Below are 18177 nucleotides of genomic sequence, written 5' to 3' on the forward strand. Positions count from 1 at the left end.
CAATTTTCTATTCATTCGACATATACAAACTGTTGGAGGAACTCAGTAGGTCAGGCAGCATCTTTGAAAAAGGGTAAACATTTAATGTTTTGGGCCGAGACCCTTCATCAGATCCAGTTCTCTTTTACTCTTTTCCATAGATGCTGAGTTCCTACAGTATTTTGTGTATGTTGCTTGGATTTCCAGCATCGGCAGAGTTTGTTTCTATCCATGCTAGTATATTTCCTGTAATTCCATGGGCTCTTATCTTGGTAAGCAGCCTCATTTGCAGCAGCTTGTCAAAGACCTTCCGAAACTCCAAGTAAATAGCATTCACTGGTTCTCCTTTGTCTAACCAGCCCATTATTTCCTCAATGAATTCCAACAGATTTGTCAGGCAAGATTTTCTCTTAAAGAAACCATGCTGACTTCTGCCAATTTTATCATGTGCCTCCAAGTACCCCAAAACTTCATCTTTAATATGGAGACCAACATCTTCCCAACTACTGAAGTCAAGTTAACTGGCCTAACTTCTTTTCTTCTGCCTCCCTCCCTTCTTAAAGAGTGGAGTGATATTTGCAATATTCCTGTCCCCCAGAACTATTCCAGAATCTAATGATTCTGTAAAGATCACTCGAAATCCCTCCACAATCTCATTCAGAGCCCTGGGGTGTAATCCATCTGGTCCAGGTGACTTATCTATGTTTAGACCTTTCAGCTTTTGAAGCACCTTCTCCTTTGCTGAAGGTGCTCCTTTACCAACTACACTTACTTCTGCCCTGACATTCTCAATTTTCTGGCCCACTGCTAGTGTCTCCCATAGTGAAGAATGATACAGACAGACAGACAGACAGACAGACATACTTTATTGATCCCGAGGGAAATTGGGTTTTGTTACAGTTGCACCAACCAAGAATAGTGTAGAAATACAGCAATATAAAACCATAAATAATTAAATAATGAGTAAATTATTCCAAGTGGAAATAAGTCCAGGACCAGCCTATTGGTTCAGGGTACCTGACACTCCGAGGGAGGATTTATAAGGTTTGATGGCCACAGGCAGGAATGACTTCCTATGACGCTCAGTGTTGCATCTCGGTGGAATGAGTCTGGCTGAACGTACTCCTGTGCCTAACCAGTACATTATTGAGTGGATGGGAGGCATTGTCCAAGATGGCATGCAACTTGGACAGCATCCTCTTTTCAGACACCACCGTCAGAGAGTCCAGTTCCAACCCCACAACATCACTGGCTGCTACCCTCAGCCTGCTGCCCCAGCACATAGCAAACATGATAGCACTGGCCACCACAGACTCGTAGAATATCCTCAGCATCGTCCGACAGATGTTAAAGGACCTCAGTCTCCTCAGGAAGTAGAGACGGCTCTGACCCTTCTTGTAGACAGCCTCAGTGTTCTTTGACCAGTCCAGTTTATTGTCAATGCAAAATACTTATTAAGGTCATCTGCCATTTCCTTGTCCCCCATTACAACCTCTCCAGCATAATTTTTCAGCAGTCCAATATCCACTTTCACTTTACTTTTATTCTTTATATATTTGAAAAATCTTTTTTGTATCCTTTTTTATATTATTGCTCATATTATTGACTAGCTTACCTTCATATTTCTCTGCTTTTGACTTTTTTAGTTGCCTTCTGTTGGTTTTTAAAAGCCTTTCAATCCTCTAACTTCCCACTAATTTTTGCTATAATATATGCCCTCTCTTTAGTTTTTATGCTGTCTTTGACTTCTCTTGTCAGCCACATCATTCTCCTTTTTAGAATACCTCTTCCTTGGGATGTATCTATACAGTAATACTGATAAATCTTTACTACATTGGAAACTGTGCACTGTGACTCAACCACAAGCTGCACTATAAAGCCATTTCATGGGCTTTCTTTTGGGATCCAGCACCATCCTCATTTTCCCAATCCACCTGTGTACTGAAATTCTACATGACTATTATAACATTGCTCTTTTCACATGCCTTTTCAATCACCCATTATAATTTGTGCCCCACATCCTGACTACTGTTTAGAGCAGGGGTCGGCAACCCGCGGCTCTTTCATCTCTGTGCTGCAGCTCCCTGTGGCTTTGGAAAATAAATGATGAGTATTTAATTAAAATGTATTTTATGTTAGTTTGTTAGTTTTTGAAATGTAATTCTAAATTTGAAGATTATGGTGATCTTGTACAATCTAAATAAAATGTGTTTTTTGTCGCTATTAATATACGTTACCACTGCCAATGCCTGGCACCCGCCAGTGCGCAATTTCTTCAATTTTTCGATCCAAGGTAGGCTAACTATGGAGAATTCTAAAAAAAGAAAAGTGACTGAAGAAAACAGAACGTTTAATGATACGTGGGCAGATTCATTTGCTTTCACTGCTGACAAGACTGGTTTACCAGTATGCTTAATATGCAATGAAAAACTAGCAAACAACAAAAAATCAAATGTCGCAAGACATTTCCAGAATAAACTCGCAGCCTTTGCTCAAAAATATCCGGATGGAGATGAGAAAAAAAAGCCGTTTCGGAACTGATGCGGAAGGTTGATCTGAGCAAAAAATCATTTCAAGAAGTGGATGAAGTCTGGAAAATCAATTACATATGCTAGTTTTGTTGCCACTCAGGAAATAGTCAGGCACGGGAAGCAGTTTACAGATGGTGAATATATAAAAGAATCTTTCATTAAGATTTCAGAACATCTATTCACGGATTTAAAAACAAGAGTGAAATTGTGCAGAAAATCAGGGATATGCCCCTCTCTGCAAAGACTGTCAAAGACAGAACCATGAAAATGGCAGAAGACATCACAAGACAGCAAATTAAAGACATCAATTCAGCTGTGGCCTACTTGATTGCCTGTGACGAGTCTAAAGACAAGGGTGATATTGAACAAATAGCGCTGTTCTGCCAGTATGTAAACTCTGCCGGGCCACATGAAGAAATGATTGAGTTGATACCTCTAAAAGGCCAAACATGGGGGGAGGACATCTGTGAGGCTGTCTTGAATTGTTCAAGAGCCAAAGGAATAAAGACTACCCACCTGGTGTCAGTAGCTACTGATGGGGCACCAAGTATGACAGGAGTGCACAAGGGATTTGTGGCTTTACTGCAGAAGTCGCTGGACAGAAAGCTGCTGACATTTCACTGCATCTTGCACCAAGAGGCTCTGTGCACTCAAACATTTCCTCCGGAATGCACAGAAGTAATGGACGTTGTCATTCAGATTGTCAATAAAATAATGGCAAAAAGTTTAAATCACCGTCAATTCCGTTTGCTACTGGACGAGCTGGAAAGCGCATATTCTGATCTCCTGCTGCACAACAAAGTCCGGTGGCTGTCAAGAGGGGAGGTGCTGAGACGCTTTGTCGCGTGTCTGGAAGAAGTGAAAACTCTCCAGGGCACCAAAGGGCTCACCTCTCCTAAGCTGGAACAGCCAGAGTGGCTGGAAAAGCTACACTTCATGGTAGACATGACAGCACACCTGAACACGCTGAACACAGCTCTTCAGGGGAAAGGACGCACAGCCCTGCACATGTTGGAGGATGTTTTGGCATTCGAGCGCAAGTTGACAGTGCTTGCCAGAGATTTACAGAAAGGGACATTGTCTCACTTCCCCAATTTGAGAGAGTTCAAACAAGCTCACGACATGATAAATTCGGAGTATTTACATTCTGCAATCATTGCAATGCAAACATCGTTTGGGAAACGCTTCTGTGAGTTCAGAGAGGAAAAAAAACACATTATCCTTCCCGGTCACTCCCCTAAGCATCGATCCATTCCTACTGAATACGACTGCATCGGCAGGTGTGAGTCAACCTGATCTTGAGATGGAACTGGCCGACAAAGACATATGGGTGTCCAAGTTTAGACGATTGATAGCAGACCTTGAAGATGTTGCCCGTCAGAAGGCCGTTTTTGCTCAGAATCACAAATGGAGTAATATTGAAAACCTCCCTAAACCGGACAAACTTGTGTTCGAAACATGGAATGCTATCCCCAATATTTATATAAACATTAAAAAGTATGCGCTTGGAGTACTGTCGATCTTTGGATCCACATATGTATGTCAGCAGGTGTTCTCCAACATGAACTTTATTAAAAACAAACATTGCGCACGCCTCACAGATGACAGCTTGTGATCCTGTGTAAAGATGAAGGTGACTTCATACAGCCCTGACGTGCAGACACTGTACGCTGAGATCCAGGAGCAGAAATCCCATGAACCAAGTAGGATAAATATTTTAATTGCCTATTATTTTACATAAATTCATATTTTTTCATTGTTCAGTGAAATAGTCCTTTTATTTTTCAGGTTGACAGCTGGCTGACGTTATTTTTGGTTTGCTGCTGGCAGACAATTTAAGTTCAGCATTTTTCATAAATACAAGAAGGACTCAAATAGACATTGAGTATTTTACTTAAAAGTAACCTTCAACCCAACGTCTTTTTTTCAGAGTTCAAAATGTTTTTGTTGCATGCAGAAATGTAATTTTGTTTTCTCTGCAGGAGTTCACCGATTTCATAAATGCAACACATTATAGTTTGTTTATACATAGCATAAAGGCAAAACAAAAACGTTGTATGCAGTGTTATTTCATTTTTAATGTCAAACGGGTTTTGTGGCTCCCAGTGTTTTCTTTTCTGTGGGAAACGGGTCCAAATGGCTCTTTCAGTGGTAAAGGTTGCCGACCCCTGGTTTAGAGGCTTGTATATAGCTCCCGTCAGGGTCTTTTTAACTTTGCAGTTTCGTAACTCTACCCACAATAATAGCATTGATAGTGTTCTTATTTGTTTTGTATTTCAGCTGCTTAATTGGGACAAAATGTACTGGCCCTATGTGTCCCAATTGAACAGTATCCACAGATTCACCACCCTCTGGCTAAAGAAATTCCCCTTCATTTCTTTCTAAAGGGCCCACTCCTATTCTGTGCCCTCTGGTCCTAGACTCCCCCATAATAGTAAACATCCTCTCCACATCCACTCTATCTAGGCCTTTCAATTTATGATAGGTTTCAATGAGATCCCCCATCATTCTTCTAAACTCCAGAGAACATAAGCCCAGGAGTCATCAAGCCCTCCTCATACGTTAACCCTTTCATGTCTAGAATCATTCACATGTACATACTACCTCTGGACCCTCTCCAATGCTATCATATCCTTTCTTAGATAAGGGACCCAATACTGCTCACAGCACTCCAAGTGCAGTCTAACTAATGCCTTATAAGGTCTCAGTATTACATCCTGGTTTTTATTTTTATTTAATGTAGTGATGCAGAACAGATTAAGCCCTTCTGGCCCTTTGAGGTACACTGTCCCAACAATCTCCGACAACCCCCACTCAACCCCAGCCTAATTATGGGACCCACTACACCTTTGGAATGTGGGAGGAACCCTGAGCACCTGGGGACAACCCACACTTTCCATGGGAGGACACACAGAGACTCCTTACCGACAGCACCACAATCAAACTCTGAGCTTCAACACCCTGAGCTGTAATAACATTGCACTAACTGCTACACTACTTTAGTCCTCTTCAAATGAATGCTAACATTGTATTTACTTTCATTACCAACAACTTAACCTGTAAATTAACTTTTAAGGAATCCTGCACAACGTCTCCCAAGTCCCTTTGCACCTCTGACTTCTGAATTTTCTTTCTATTTAGAAAATAGTCTGCACCTTTATTCCTTCTGCCAAAGAGTAAGACGATATACCTCCCTACACTAGATTCCATCTTCCACTGCTTTACCCTTTCACCTCATTTTCTAAGTCCTTCTGGAGAATCCCTGATTCCTCAACACCACCTGCCACTCCACCTATCTTTGTATCATCTGTGAACGGCCCTAAAGCAATCAATTCCATCACCCAAATCATAGACATATAACCTGCAAAGAAGTGGTCTGAACACCAACCCCTACAGAACACCACAAAATAACCAGCAGCCAACCAGAAAAGGGCCCCTTTACTCCCATTCTTTGCCTCCTGCCAATCCCTCAATCTTCTATCCATTCTAGTATCATTCCTATAATACCATGGGTTCTTAGCTTGTTTAGCAGCCACACGTGCAGCACCTTGTCAAAGGCCTTCTGAAAATCTAAGTAAATAACATCCACTGACTCTATGTTGCCTGTTATTTTCTCAAATAATTCCAACAGATTTGTCAGGCAAGATTTCCCCTTAAGGAAAACATGCTGACTTTGGCCTATTTTGTCATGTGCCTCCAAGTACCCTGAAACCTTATCAGTAATAATGGACTTCAACACCGTACCAACCACTGAAGTCAAACTATCTGCTCTATAATTTCCTGTCTTTTGCGTCCCTCCCTTCTTAAAGAATGGAGTGACATTTGTGATTTTCCAGCCTGGAACAATTCCAGAACCTAGTGATTTTTCTAAAATCACTATTAATGCCTTGACAATCTCTGTCTCTATTTTCCATATCATGTTTATATGAGTAACTCTAATAATTTAGATTCATTAAATTACTGATTTTTTTGTTCAAAATGGCCAGTCCAACAGGTTTATCAAGAAGAATAAATGTATAATTTCTGAACTGAATAGTTATTCCTTTAGAGTATGGTTTGAGCTTTTTTGACAGTAGCCTTTTTTTGGATTGATAATTCTGAAAGTATTTACTTGTACTGCTTGCTCTCACAAGTTGCATTTTCTGACACCTCAAAAGTAACCCTTTGGCTATAAACCAATAACAAGCTCCTTTCTTAAATGCCCATGGCAAGATAGTAGGACAAGGAAATGCTCATAAAGTCCCATTGATCCATTGTTACTAATAACACAGTTTTGCTTGTGTCAGACTCTAGGATCAAGGAGCATTATGGTATATAATTAACAAACCCCATTTCCAGAAAAGTTGGGATATTTTCCAAAATGCAATAAAAACAAAAATCTGTGATGTGTTAATTCACGTGAACCTTTATTTAACTGACAAAAGTACAAAGAAAGGATTTTCAATGGTTTTACTGACCAACTTAATTATATTTTGTAAATATACACAAATTTAGAATTTGATGGCTGCAACACACTCAACAAAAGTTGGAACAGCGGCATGTTTACCATTGTGTTACACCACCTTTCCTTTTAATATTCCTTTTTAATCATTTTGGAACTGAGGATACTAATTGTAGTAGATTTGCAATTGGAAATTTTCTCCATTCTTGCTTGATATAGGACTTCAGCTGCTCAACAGTCCGTGGTCTCCGTTGTCTGATTCTCCTCTTCATGATGCGCCATACATTTTCAATAGGAGATAGATCTGGACTAGCAGCAGGCCAGTCAAGCACATGCACTCTGTGTCTACAAAGCCACACTGTTGTAGCCCATGTAGAATGTGGTCTGGCATTGTCCTGCTGAAATAAGCATGGATGTCCTGGGAAGAGACGTCACCTCGATGGCAACATATGTCTCTCTAAAATCCTAATATATGCCTCAGAGTCAATGGTACCTTCACATACATGCAACTCACCCATGCTGTGGGCACTGATGCACCCCCATACCATCACAGATGCTGGCTTTTGCACCTTTCGGTGATAACAATCAGGATGGTCATTTTCAACTTTGGCACGGAGAACTCAATGTCCGTTTTTTCCGAAAATTAGCTGAAATGTGGACTCATCTGACCACAGCACACGGTTCCACAGTCTTTCGGTCCATCTGAGATGAACTTGGGCCCAGAGAACTCGCCGGCATTTCTGCATAGAGTTGATGTACGGCTTCCTCCTTGCGTAATACAGTTTCAAGTTGCATTTCTGGATGCAGCGACGGACTGTGTTAAGTGACAATGGTTTTCCGAAGTACTCCTGTGCCCAGGTGGCTATAATTGTCACAGTAGCATGACAGTTTCTTAGGCAGTGCTGCCTGAGGGCTTGAAGATCACGCGCATTCAACAGTGGTTTCCGACCTTGCCCTTTACTCACTGAGATGTCTCTGAATTCTCTGAATCTTTTCACAATATTATGTACTATAGATGTTGAAAGACCTAAATTCTCTGCAATCTTGCGATGGGAAATGTTCCTTTTGAACTGACTAACAATTCTCTCACGAATTTTGGCACAAAGGGGTGAGCCACGACCCATCCTTGCTTACAAAGACTAGGCCTTTGATGGACGCTACTTTTATACCCAGTCATGATACCTCACCTGCTACCAATTAGCCTGCTTAATGTGGAGTCTTCCAAACCAGTGTTACTTGAATATTCTGTGCACTTTTCAAACTTATTTTAACCCTGTCCCAACTTTTGTTGAGTGTGTTACAGCCATCAAATTCTAAATTTGTGTATACTTACAAAAAATAATTAAGTTGGTCAGTAAAACTATTGAAAATCTTTTCTTTGTAGTTTTGTCAGTGAAAAAGATTCACATGAATTAACATATCACAGATTTTTGTTTGTATTGCATTTTGGAAAATATCCCAACTTTTCTGGAAGTGGGGTTTGTAAGTTCCAAACATGAACAAAGATTGTCTCAGCTAAGTTAAGGTTTCACAGAAAACCTTAGAGGCCAAAAATATTGGTCAAGCAATAAAGTAAAAAAAAGGCAACCATATTCTGTTAATCCCTTTAGTTTTAACCACATCAATCCTGCCCTGTATTTTTTTTAAGGTGCCACAAATCTTCCTAAATTTTTGACATTAAACTTCAAAACTCTTGGACTTCACAACTTTGTCATCCACGGAACAGAAATAAAGGGCTAAGTAAGGAAATTCAAGTTTTTGAATTTGAATTCATGGTTGGGTTGTGTTGGCAGGAGAAGATATCAAGAACAGGAAGAATAACAACAAATATTTATACACATCTGGTGCAGTAGAAAACCTGAATGTTTTAGAATGTTATCGGACAGAATTTTATCGCAAGCTACAAAAAAATAGCATATTAGAACAAGCTACCAAACGCTTGCTTAAAGGACCAAGACTTCCAAGAGAGGAAGGGTGATGCACTAACGGGAATTTCAGACCTTTAACACTATATGCATTAATGGTGTAGCCCCCCAACATGGAGCCAAGAAAACTGGAATTGTGCAAGAGAGATACAGCATATAAACAGGCCCTTCAGCCACCGTCCATCAACCACCATTTACATTAATCCCATTTTTAAAGTTCTGCCTACATCCTCCTGAACCTTCCCCCTCACAAGATCTACCAATCATGTACGTCGTAGGAGCAACTTAGAGGGTCCAATTGAGCTACCAACCCACATGTTTTTTTTGATGCAGGTGAAAACCAGAACACCTAAAGAGAACCCATGCAGTCACAGAAAGAGCAAGCAAACTCCATATAGAAAGCACCCAAATCTGGCACTGTGAAGCAGCAACTCTACAAACTGTATTTGCCATTGATTAGTGGGATTGAGGAAACTACTGAGACGGAGGACAGTGGGTCCATGAAAAAAATGAACATATGGATAAGAATTTGACAAACCATCAGTCTTGAAGTTACCATGAGTTTGGAGCATGTTTGAAGCATGGAGGTGACAAAGAGACAATAAAAAAACTCAAGATAAATAAGAAAACAAGATTTAGTATGAAACCAGAAAGGTGTATTAAAAAAAACACAAAATTGCACAATTGTTCTGGTAAGTGGGAAATCCTTCAATTGTCATTCAAAGCAGGTCAGCTGGTGCCAATTCTATTAAACGTGCAGAAAGCTGCTATTCAAAGGTCTTGCTTCTTATTTCCTTCAAAATGAAAAAGTGACACTACTACTTCAGTGTTATAGCTTGACACTTTGTGCACTCCTTCATGTTATATAGAGAGCAATCCATCATCTGCACACATGGTTCGAAGCAATTCTACAAGGAGATAAGCCGTTCATTCATCGTGACATGCAACTGTAATCATCTCAGTAGTCTATAAAGCAGCTCTAAATCTAGTAAACAAAACCTATTTATTAAGTTTATCCCATAAGTATCAGGTACCCTTTAAATGCAAGCTTCATCATGAATGGCATGTATGAAATGGCAATTCTGAATATACTTAATTTGTAAAATTCAGAATCTTTAATTCTGATACAGCAGAGTTTAAGAGGCTAGCACACAGACACATGAATACACCAAGGAATGGGGATCACGTGCAAGAGATTTAGCTTGATTAGTCATTCTATTTGGGATTGGCAGAGTGGGCTGAGGGTCTGTTCGGAATGTAGTGATCTTAGCATGAAGATACTTTGCAACAGGACATTTTACTGACGACTTTTTTTTGGAATAAATGTCACAGTTCAATTTGGACCTGGGTCTTGAGCCAATGACCTTTCATCAGAAACATCATATTTGGAGTCTTCAAATCAGTTTAAGTGGTGGTGCAGTACATTACCTCAATTCCAAGACTCAATTTCAAATTTCACTTTTACATGGCCTCATTCAGAAATACAAATACAATTAGCATACTAACGGATTTACTCAATTGTTTGTTACTTTACTCAGCAATCTGACAATGAGAAACATTTGGCATCCAATTAAATATCAGGAAACTGTCCTCAGTCTCAAATACCATCAGACACGTCAACTTAACTGAATGTCTATGACCGTCTTTCATGCAACATACAAAATCACTCAGAATGCATTCTAAATGAAGCAATATAAAAATTAATAAAAATATAATTAGTTGGAACAGTGGTTCTCAACATGGGCCACGTGGCCACCGGGGGGGGGGGGGGGGGTGGCGGGTGGCTGTGATGCTGGATTTTGTAGGGTGAACAAGTAAAAAACAAGAAATTCCACAAGAGTTTCTAAATGGGCCACGATAGATTTACTGTTTTTATGAAATAGTACTAAAACATATAAATTAAAGAAGAAATTAATATATGTAACTTAATTAGAACCCTGAATGAAATGATTGGGAAAACATGTTAGATGATGCAAATAAGGCAGCAAAACAGCGGACACATTTTACCTGTCAGATACATCTGAAAATCTGAGTTTATTAAACAGTCACAAGGAAAAAATCTGCAATCTCATATCATACAAAGAGGCTATTACCCCTTTCCTTGGAAAATGCAAACTTTTCAGCAGCACTATGGGATGTTGCGAGTTTATGCAATTTCCTTCACTGGCCACTCTTAAAATAGAATTACAAGATGATGATCTGATTGTATATCTTGTTCATTTGAAGCAACTGCACACTGATATGGAATTTCAGTTCAGAGATGGAGATGGATATTCCAGATTGGGGTGATGGATCCAATTGAAATGAGTCATGTTGACACCACATCGCAAGAATGTCTTATTGAACTAGAATGATACAACACCTCAAGCAAGATTCAAACACAGCAAGCAGAATTTCTGGATAACTAGTGATATTCAAAGTAAGTTTCCACAGCTCTGGGAGAAAGCAAAGTTGTTTTCAATTGGATTTTCTATCTCTTGTCTAGCTGAATATGGTTTTAGTCGAGCTTTTCACCTGCCATCATAACTGCCCTGTTGTTGTGAAAAGAGGTGATCTTCGATTATCTTTAATGAAGTTGCAACCAGATATTCAAACACTTGCTAGTTTGCATCTATCACAAGGATTTTACTCAATACCCAAAGTAACAATATTAAGTACTTTTTCGTTGCTGGTTGGAAGACTATAAAAATATCCCTTTCAGAGCATTGAAATAGTTTTATTTTTCACATACAACTGTAACATTATATTTAACAGAATAATACCTATAACCTGTTCAAACATAAATATTGACTGCATATCAGAATAGCTACTGCAGTTGACCAAAAAAAACCTAGCAAATAACAGAGTCTGTGGATAGTAGGGGCCACAAAAGTAAATGGAAGTCTCAGATGGCAACAAGCAGAAAAAGGTTTTGAACTACTGAGTTAGAAGACTAAAGTCATTTTTTTGTATGAAATCTCCTGACAGACAATTAACCAATTTCTCCCAATACTTTCAAAGCAGTTGTTGCACATACACTGAGTTAAATTGGCACAGGTTCAGCAGGACATGTTAGAGCTGCACTGATTTAATTTCTGAGTTTTCAAAATGGCATTCAGCAATAATATCATGATATCCATGAAGCATCTTCTTTATTCAACTTTTCATAAACAAATAATCACTTCCAAACACATTCTCAGCATCCATCATAGTATTTATAGACACCCACATTCTTCTAAGCTCAACTGCCATCTTCATATATGCTTTTCTTCATATATTCATCTATATTCCAATGTGTGCATCTGCGCTTCTTTTACTTCAATGTGGTTGCAAGTCTTATATTCTAACCATTCTCTAGTTTTATAAGATTCGCCAGAGTTTCCTTTTGTATGAGTGACTATATATTATTGTTGTTGACTGGTCATCCACCCAAAACATTGAACCTATTTGCCTCCCAAAATTGGGTGATCTTCTGAGCATTTCCAGCACTCTCTGGGTTTTAGTGCATGCTTTACTTAACTATCTATAGTTCAGTGCTCAACCCAAGTTTTAAAACTTTTCAATAAAGAGTCTTACTGGATTTTTTTTTCCACCTCTTTTCTGAAGAAAAAATGCTGTTCATTCATCCCTGAAACATTCAGTCAGATCTTTTTTTTCTGAAAAACAATCCTCCTGATTTAACAGGAGACAAACAAATACAATGTAAATGCTTCATTTTTCAACTTGATGACATATTTATCATGGGATATTCTAAACTAAGGGTTCCCAACCTGGGGTCCATGGACGCCTTGCTTCATGGTATTGGTCCATGGCATAAAAAAGGTTGGGAACCCCTGTTCTAAACAAACCAGAATCAGAATCAGGTTTATTATCACGGTCATATTTAATGGAACTCTGTAGTTCTGCTGCAGCAGTACAATGAAAAGACATAAAATTACTATAAATTACAAAATACATAAATAAATGTGGATAAAAATGAACAAGGTAGTGTTCATAGACCATTCATAAAAATGTTGGTAGAAGGGAAGAAGCTGTTTCTGAATCATTGAGTGTGTGTCTTCAGGCTCTTGTACCTCCTTCCTGATGCATATTGCGGATGATGAGGGGCCTTAGTGATGGATGATTCCTTCTTGAAGCACCACCTCTTGAAGATGTCCTCAATAGTGGGGAGAGCCATGCCCTTAATGGATCTGGCTGAGCCAATGACCCTCTGCAGCCTCTTGCGATCTTGTGCATTGGGGCCTCCATATCAGTCTGTGATGCAAGTAGTTAGGATTCTCTCCACAGTACATCTATAGAAATTTACAAGTCTTTGGTGACATACCCAAATCTCCTTAAAATCCTAACAAAGAAAAACTGCTGGCACACTTCTTCGTCATTCCATCAATGTGTGTTAACAGCATGCTGTTAAATGCTGAGGAACCCAGAAAGCAGATGAACCTTTCCACTGATGACCCCTCTATGTGGACTGGTATGTGTGTTCCCCCGGTTTCCTCTTCCTGAAGTCCACAATAAATTCCTTGATCTTGCTGTCATTGTGGGAGGTTATTATTGTGACACCACTCAACCAGCCGGTGTACTATATCTCACTCCTGTATGCCTCCTCGTCGCCATCTGATACCACTAACTTCAGTGGTGTTGTCAGCTTAATTTATAAATGGCATTTAAACTATGCTTATCCATACAGTCAAGAGTGTAAAGAACAGATCAGTGTACAAGATTAGAGCATGTATCATGTAGGTGCACTTGTGTTGATGGTCACTGAGGAGGAGACGTTTTTAGCAATCCACAATGACAGGGCTTTCCAACGAGGAATTTGAGGACCTGTTGCAGATAATCATATTTTCACCTACTGTGGTTCCATTTCTCTAAGCACATACATACACTTTATCATCTTGTACATAAATTTTGTGGTCATGGTATTCTGAAAATTATTTGTGGGATTCATGCTGTGATACAGCATAAGTGCAATCCAGACCACAGATTAGGAGCAGATTCTAAAATTTTGTATTATTTATAGATTTCAATAAGCTTGCTTTTACAGAATCTCTATTCAGAATTTTCAAAGGTTAAGAACTTTCATCCCATATTGTTCATCTTTAATCTGAGTGTAGTCAAGTAGTTTTCAGACAAGAAATTTGTACACATTGTAACCATTCATCTAAATAGCTAATAATGTGGTCAGACTGAACTCTTCAACCAAGAGACATGGATGATGAGTGCACTTTGCAACGTATTAGTTAAGAGATGTGATTTGGCAAAAAGCTAAGCAGGTGTTGGTTCCTTTGTGTAAGCAAAGAAGGGAGCTACAAACTGTTTGACAAACTCACATGAGCAATCCCGGTCTCTAATGTTACTCTGGATTCAAACTGTTTATCTTGAAACAGTGGAGAAAGGAAAAATAATAGGCTTATGTGGACTTTTACAAGCAATCATGGAATGGCGCATTATCACATATAACACCTGCAAAATTTGTTCCAAAGTAGTCCAGAAGACTTGCAGCAATTAAACAGCATCATTCAAACCTCTGCCAAGCATGAACTTGCCAGTGAGAAGCCATATGAAATGTAGGCCAAACCACTGCATGTCCCCTAATGTGCTGTGACGTTTGTAGATGCCCTGATAACATTCATTTCAATCCATCAACACAAAATACTGTAACAAACTAGTGCTATTCCCTGGATAATCTGTGACCTTGAAAAATAAAACAGTAACTCAGTGATGAATTTTACTACTCCAAGAAAGCTTCCATTGGAAATTAAAGCAACATAACTGTCAGCAAGCTTTATTTCAATTTTTATTTTATTGACCAGATTCTCTATTTTAATTAAAACCTTCTAGTGAATTATAATTTGATCCCTTTAAACTAGCAGCATTTGTTTTGAATAAGTGTCAAATTTCAGCCCATTCTGCAGCAAAATTGTTTAAGAAAGGGAAGGAACAGTACAGAAATACTGCACATCTTTACATGATTCAGACAGGGTAACAGATGGCAGTCGATATTCTCAGTATTAATAGAAGAGAGACATTCGGATGATACTGTGAATCAGTAAAAGCAATCAGCAATTACTGGAACGTTAAATTAAAGTCTATCAACAAACAGTTTGCACTGATGATCAGCATAAAAAATGGCATTCTTCTGAACGCAACACCATTCAGATGGAGAAAACATTCAGGGAGTTTAAGGGATTTCCAGAAAACTGAGTGCAGGAAGTTGAGAGTTCTTCTCAGAAATGGTTTGGAAGTTAACATGACTGTGTCTGCAAGTTCTTGATATTGTAACTTCTTGCAGTTTCCTACACCAAACTCATAGCAGTGAAAGGCCATCTGAAGAACACTGTAGCAGAACAAATGTGGTTTACACCAGAGCAAGCAATACGGCTTACACTAGAAGTGAATGGCAACTTACTTAAAATGGAATTGGACACTGGTTCAGTTCTTTCAGTCATTCCACAAAATAAGTCTGAATGGCACTTCAAAGATACTGAACTGAAACCTTCAGATATCCAACTAAGAACTTACACTAGCGAAATGATAACTTTTGTGGAAGTGACATTTATAACTGAAATATAATAACCAACAAGCCACATTGGGCTTTTATTTGATAAAAACAGGAGGTCCAGCATTGTGGGGATATGGGCAGCTGAGACAACTACAACTTAATTGGAGGAGATACATCCATCCTTTGCATGCCACATCCCCTGCAGTAGAGTCAACTAAAAGCAAATTAGGGAAGGTACTGGGATGATGCCAAAGCAGTGTTCAAGGATGGTATTGGAAAACACAAATATATCAATGGTAAAATAATCTTAAAGTGCCACACCCAACATGCAAAGCCCGTCAGTTTGTTACATCATCCATGATAAAGTAGCCAAATGAGGCAGATTGTATGGAGAAAAGGAATTGTTTCTGAGGTTGAATAGAGCCTATGGGTAACACCAGTAGTCCCAGTATTAAGAAAAATGGGTCTATCAGGGTCAGTGTTGATCCCATCAACCCAGTGCTGAAAGTAGATCAAAATCTTCTGACCAGGATAGAGGATATCTTACTAAACCTTCAACAAAGTGGATTTACTGTAGCTAAGGCCTACTTACAAATGGAGATGGAGGAAGAGTTCAAAGTGTTACGCACCATAAATACTCACAAAGGGCTTTATCGCTTTAATGGGCTTATTTTAGGAGTAGCATCTGCACTTGTACACTGACAGAAAGCTATGGACTAGGTACTGTAAGGCTGCCCAAGCACTCAATGTTAGCTGGATGACATCATTGTTACTGATAAGCATGACAAGGAATACCTCCAAAATTTCAAGATAATGTTAAAAAGATACGAAGATTATAGGCTCAGTAAGATGCAACATGTATGAATTCTTTAAACCAACCATCACTTATTATGGTAACACCATTGATGCACAAGCATTTCACAAGTGTGCTGAGAAAATTCAAGTAGTGGTGTTTGCCCCAAGGCCAAAAGATGTATCACAGTTCCACCCCTTAAACTCATTTCTACAGTTCGGGAAGAACTGGCAATTGACAAAACAGTGTGAGATGGCTTTCAAAAAGGTAAAGGAAATGGTGACATGAGACACTGTACTCACACATTATGATCCACATTACCCAGTGAAGCTTGCCTGTGACATCTTTCCTCATGTTATAGGTGCAGTCATGTCACATATTATGAGTGATGGGAGTGATTACCCCATAGCCTTTGCATCATGTTCTTTTTCCACTACAGAGAACAATTACGTACTGATTGATAGAAAGGCCTTGAGTCTGGTTTGCGGTGTAAAACGTTTCAACCAGTACTTTACCCTTGTGTTATGAGTGATGAACAGACCTGATGGACAATGGGGTGCAGAGTTAACTATTCCCAATCCCCCTCCTGAGAACTACGAACAATTGCTGTTGCTATGCTGCTCATAAGAAAGAGAGCTAAAGCCCAGGCAAGAACATTTGCTACAGATAAGAGGGGGAGAGAGACTGTTGATTTACTGTATTATGACTCTTCCTGGATCATTTACCTTCCACTACAAGGACTTTACTTTGCTCATTAACATTCCTCAGGAGATAGCAGGAGTGGCCTGATTTGATGGATATGGTCATTCAGAGTTGATGGATAGCTGAGACCCCGTGAGTGGGGATAAAAGACATGTCTGGAGAGACACCCTTCAGACACACCAGTGGACACTGATTGAGTGTTGGGAACCCACAGAAAGGTGGGGGCTTTGAAGACCGAACCAGGAGATCGGTCAGTAAAGCTCACAGTGTTACAGCAGGGCCGGTGGGGACTTGTATGTGTGTCCACTCATGCCAGAGTGACGAGTCCACCACAGAAGAACGGTCTAGCTGAAGAACAGAGGGGTCGTAACTGAATGACCACGACGATACGACGGATTAAGAAAGCAACGGAAGGTTTGGCTGCTGTGGCTGTTACCTCTCGCTCTCTCTCTCTCCCCCACCCAATGATTTCAATACAACCATAACCACCTCAGCATTGATGAACTGAACTCTATACTTTCCTATGACAATTCATTTACCCCCTAGACATCGATAGAGCTTGTTTATTATTGATTATTATTATTCCTACACTTTTAGGTTTATTACTGCTAACTTGTTTTATATGTATATTTGCATTTTTGATATTGTATTGTGTAATTTACTAATAAGCACCTTTAGTTTGGTACCACCAGACTTCCAACGGATTCTTCTTTCTCTGCTGGTCAGACACCCAGTTACAGGGTACGTAACATTTGTTATTGATCATCAACCACTTGTGTCCATTTTTAATCCACAAAAGGATCTGTTCCACTGACAGCAGCATCACAAATGTACAGATAGCCCTGTTTCTTGGAGGACACAATTACAAGATAAAATTCAAGAGGACAACTAATCATGGAAATGTTGGCAGTTTGTCCTGCCTGTTTCCCTTTGGAAGAAGAAATAACCGAAAAAATTACAAAAGAGGACATTTCTCTTGACATGTTCTCGCTAATGCAAAAATCTCCCTATAACAGCAGAGATGATCCAAAGGGAAACCGCACTGTCTCAGGAATGTGTAGAAGAAACTCCAGTTCCCCTATTTTTACTAATGCTGGGGTGAAATTGCCCTTGATGGAGATTGCTTTACTTAGGGATTGAGTTGTTGTGCCATGCATGCTGAAGAGGGGCTACATGTGTTGGAGGAGCTACACGTCTGTCTTCTAGGCAAGATCAAAATGAAAGCATTAGTACAAACTTCTGTCCAGGGGCTTGGGATAGATCAGCAGATTGAGCAGGTTGCCATGCATTGTCTGGGATGCCAACACCTCCAGAAGATGCCAAGA

General features: G+C 39.5%; 1 protein-coding gene across 3 annotated transcripts in view; it reads right to left on the reverse strand.

The window, feature by feature from the left end:
• The window catches only part of LOC132394131 (guanine nucleotide-binding protein G(I)/G(S)/G(O) subunit gamma-7-like), a 323380-nt gene that overhangs the window by 275326 nt on the left and 29877 nt on the right, over window positions 1-18177 (reverse strand). The window lies entirely within an intron of this gene.

Source organism: Hypanus sabinus, chromosome 5 (genome assembly GCF_030144855.1).
Source record: "Hypanus sabinus isolate sHypSab1 chromosome 5, sHypSab1.hap1, whole genome shotgun sequence".
NCBI lineage: Eukaryota > Metazoa > Chordata > Chondrichthyes > Myliobatiformes > Dasyatidae > Hypanus > Hypanus sabinus.